The sequence below is a fragment of the Arachis duranensis genome, chromosome 4 (assembly GCF_000817695.3).
Source record: "Arachis duranensis cultivar V14167 chromosome 4, aradu.V14167.gnm2.J7QH, whole genome shotgun sequence".
Taxonomy (NCBI): Eukaryota; Viridiplantae; Streptophyta; class Magnoliopsida; order Fabales; family Fabaceae; genus Arachis; species Arachis duranensis.
The window spans coordinates 6209424-6214305 of NC_029775.3; the positions used below are offsets into that span (position 1 = coordinate 6209424).

Genomic DNA, 4882 nt, shown 5'->3' on the forward strand with positions numbered 1-4882 from the left:
TTAATATTTAAATAAAAATAACGATTTTAAAATTTGGTTTTAAATTTTAAGAACGATTTTATATGTAAAAAAAGTTGGAGATAAAAAAATTTTTGGATCTATATAAAACCAAAATCGTACTTAACACTTATTATTACTATAAATTTTAATTTTTTTTACATTTATAACTTTACCATCAACCCTTAGGAGAGACAAATTAGCTAGATCAAATAAATATTTAATTAAAAATTACTATTTTATTTAATTGTGGATATTTAATGTTCTTTTAACACATTTGTTTTTTTTTTTATAGCGATAACTCGATTTGCATTTAATTTTGGATAATAACGGTTAGAAATAAAATTTTCACTTAACCATTAAAAGTATGAATTCATTTTATTAATAAGTAAAATGCAAGATATTTATTTATTTATTTAATTAAAATAATCATATTAATAAATCATTTTAACCTTAAAATTATGTTAATATATGCTTTATTTTTTATTTTTATTTTAAACATTCTTTCTATATAAATAAAAAAAATTAGATTCAATTTATACTGTTTTAATGTGAATCGAATTAATATATGATGTATATTAGTAGTAAATTAAATTTAGTTAATTCGATTTACTACTTAAACAATATATACATGTTAATTGATTAGATTTATTACTAAACAGCACATATATAATAAATTAAATTAATTTGATTCGATTTACTATTTGTAGATTATTGACATTTATTACTTATAATTTGAGAAATAATTAAAGTTCTAGTTATATATTATATAAATATAGTTGATTATTTTATATTATATAACTATCTGTTACTTCTGAAATTTGAATAAATTTAAATTTTAAGTTTTAACTTCTATGCCACCTTAAAAAGTTATACTTTATATTAACTTTTTAACATCAAAATTCTGATAATAATTTTTTAGTTGCTAATGAATTAAAGGATGATTTTTAATGAATTTTTAGAAATTGTTTATTATTCTATTTTAAAATCATAAATATATAAAAATACAGATTTTTTAGAATTTAAACTAAAATACAAAAGTTAAATTTTATTTAAATCCAAACCATGGATATTTCTTTATTGACATTTATGTTTTAAAGTTAATATATTAACTTAAAAGTAATAAATGTCAATAATAATATATATCAATACTAAATTGAATCAACTAAATTCAATTTACGTGTATATGCTGTAGAAATAGTAAATCATAATTTGTACAAGTAGTAAACCAAATTAAACTAATTTGATTTATTACTGACAACATTTGATTTACATCGAAAAAAGTATAAATCAAATCTACGTAAATATACAAATAAAATATGTATATAAATTTTTTTAAGAGATTGATGTAATATTGGAGGTTATTTAATTTGTTTTTGTTATTTATCTATTTAATTATGTTAATTATACATAAAAAAAGTAATCATCAATTACTTATTATATATAGATATATGTATTTAATATTTTATAATTTTTTATTATATTAATATAAATAAATTTGATCATACATAAAAAAATTAATCACCAATTACTTATTGTAATTTTGTTATAATATATATAATAAAGCATAAGTTATCCAAATAAATCAATTGGGAACTAAAATTACTGTATTATAATTTTTAAATATTGCAGATGTAGTTTTTAGAAATTCATAGAAATCGCGAGAGAGGTCTCGCGCATTGTAAACTNTTATATTATATTATTTTAAATATTTAAATAAATTCTAATGTTTTTTATAATTTTAATATTATTTTTATGTTAATATTTTATTTAATTTAGTCTTTTTAATAAAATTAATTAAATCACAATACAAAGTAAAAAAATTTCATAAAAAAAAACAATAAAAAATAATATGAATAAAAATAATAAAAATTATATAAAAAATAATAACATGTATGAAGAAGTACTACAAAAATATTATAAAAAGGAAAGACAACAAAATTCCTGATATGAATAATAAAGGATGAGATTAGTTGATAGAAAATAAATTCTCTCAAAAAGAAAGATAGTATAGATACTGTCCATATGGGAGAAATTGAGGAGATGGGTAGATTGGCAACTCACACGAGTCATCTTTTAGGCGTTGACATATAACTTAAGATTCCAAAAACAATAACACCCTTCTCTGAATTCAGTTTTTTCAATTTACTTATTTACTTATAAATTTATAATTGAAACTAGGGATGTTGTTGGGCTGCTCAGTGTGAAACTGTGGTTACATCTTGTTTGGCTATCTACTCTGCCCTACTAATGGTAAAGATTTTCACTTACTTTTTGTCCTATTTTCTATTTGTTTTTATTTGGTAATTTTGAATTAGAATGAAATTGTGATATGTATAGTAAAATATATTGATCTTGACAGCGCAGAAATTTTGTTAAATTTAAAAGAGTACATTAACCTTGACGGTTCAGAAATTCTTTTTTTATTCACTAAATTTTGACCACATCTATTATTTAATATAAATTTTAATGATTTTAAAAGTTAAAATATCATATTCTAAACAAATATAGTGGCATACATGAATATCTTCTAAAAATATATTTGATTTTTTAACCTTAAAAGACAAAAGTTAATTTTTAAAGATATTTTTATAGGTATTTTTAAAATACTTTTAAATTTTCAAAATTAAAAAATATGCTATTTTTTTTATCAAAGATATTTGTTTTTTTTATTTATCAAACATGAAGTTATTATATATCTACCAAAAAAATTTGACCAAATCAAGCTGGCTATAAGTTATTATGTTTTTTTTTTCATTTTCAAACAAGTGTTTTCTTTTAATTGTTTTTCTATAATTTTATAACTTTTTTTTTATGGTAATGTTTGTAATAACTTTTAATTAATTGTGGTTATTTAATGTTCTTTAACACATTTGTTTTTTTTTTATAGCAATAACCCGATTTGCATTTAATTCTAGATTACAACGTATCTGTTAGAGATAAAGTTTCCACGTAACCTTATGAATTCATTTTATTAATATATATAAGTAAATAAAACCTATTACCTATATATTTATTGAGGTCAAATACATTAATAATTATTTTAATTTTAAAATTATGTCAATGTTTTATTTTAGTTTTTGTTTTTTTTTTAAATAGGTTATATTTTATTAATTATTGAAAAATGAAATACAAAGATGTCCAAACACAGGACAGTATAATAAAAAGTGGGGATTTTTTAAAATAATATACTAAAGTATTCATCCAGCGGTGCATGGTCGAAAAACGAAAAAAAATCTTAAAGAAGAAAAAATGATAAATCAAATTGAATAAAACTAAAAGTTTGTCTCATAGAGATTTTATATATTATTTTAATTATTTTAATTTTTGTTATAAGTATATTTTAAATGATTCTATATATTACAAAGATTATTTTTCTTATTATTAATGTTGATGATAATTAATTATAATAGGAGCATATAAAGAGCACATAAGATTAGTTATAAAATATTTTTTTCAGTTTTTTATTTTTATTCATTTAAAATTTTTAAAATAAGAAGAATCAATTTTTTTTCTCTCTCAACAAAAAATATATTTTGTGGTTAATCTTATGGGAAATGGATCTTCTCCCGTATTCCTATTATAATTAATTACCATCAATATTAAACTAATAAAAAAATAATCTAGATAATATTATATAAATCGAATCAATTAGTAACCAAAAAAAAATCAATTAAATCGAATAATCAATTTACTACTGTTATAACATATATATACTAAATCGAAAACAATTAAATTGATTTGATTTACTATTTGTACAAATTATTGATATTTATTACTTATAATTTGAGAAATAATTAAAATTTTAATTATATATTGTATAAATATAGTTTATTATTTTATATTGTATAATTATTTGTTATTTTTTATTTTGAAAAAAATTCAAGTTTAATCCTTATGCTATTTTAGAAAGTTATACTTTATTTTTATTTAAATTTAAATAAAAATATTTTTTATTAATATTTATATTTTAAAAATAATAAATATCAATATTTTATATAAATAATAAATCAAATCAAATTGATTTGATTTATTACTGATACAATATATACATACTAAAATAAAATATACATATAAACCGTTTTATTTTAAGAGATTAATGTAATACTAAAGGCCATTTAATTTGTTCATGTCATTTACCTTCCAAACGCATAATTTTCCATTGAAAATAAATACAAAAAGAAAGAAAGTATATATTGCAGAAATTGAGGAGGTGGGTAGGTTGGCAACTCACACGAGTCATCTTTAGGTGTTGACATATAACATAAGATTCCAAAAACAATAACACCCTCCTCTCAATTCATCATTCATCTTCACCTCATTTGTTTTTTCAGTTTATTTATAGGTGAAACTAGGGATCTTGTTGGGCTGCTCAGTCGTTACATCACACATTATTGTTTTATTAGGGAACAAAGCCGAACTATAGTAAGCTGCTTTTGTTTGATCTTAGAACATTGCATTCTTCTCTCCAAAGAGTTCTTTGGCTATCTACTCTGCCCTACTAATGGTAAAGATTTTCACTTACTTTTGTCCTATTTTCTATTTGTTTCTGATCATTATTTGTTGTTTTAATGCTGCTGTGTGTAACTAATATGGAGGTGTTTTTTTTGTTGATTCTCAATTTCTCATTTGAATGGCATTGTTTTATCTCACTTGATCATTTTTCTGTGTATTTTTCAATAGAAAATAATTGTTTTTTTTTCCTGCATTTTTTTAATTTTTTATTCCATATTTTTTTGCTCTGCTGAGCTGATTCTAGGATGGCAGTGAAGATAGATTTTTCAAGCCAGTTAATAGCCTTTGAATTTGAAAATGATGAAACTTTGGAGTCTCTTTTCTTTTCTTTCCTTAAAAAAAAAAAAATTAAATAGTCTCTTTTTTTTTT

At 19.9% G+C, this 4882-nt stretch overlaps 1 long non-coding RNA gene across 1 annotated transcript in view; it reads left to right on the forward strand.

Moving 5' to 3' along the window:
- The first annotated feature begins 4234 nt into the window (after window positions 1-4234).
- LOC107482914 (uncharacterized) overlaps window positions 4235-4882 on the forward strand; it is a 1987-nt gene continuing 1339 nt past the window's right edge. The window contains exon 1 of the long non-coding RNA XR_001590784.3: window positions 4235-4504. This is a non-coding gene — a long non-coding RNA (uncharacterized LOC107482914). The remainder of the gene's footprint in view (window positions 4505-4882) is intronic.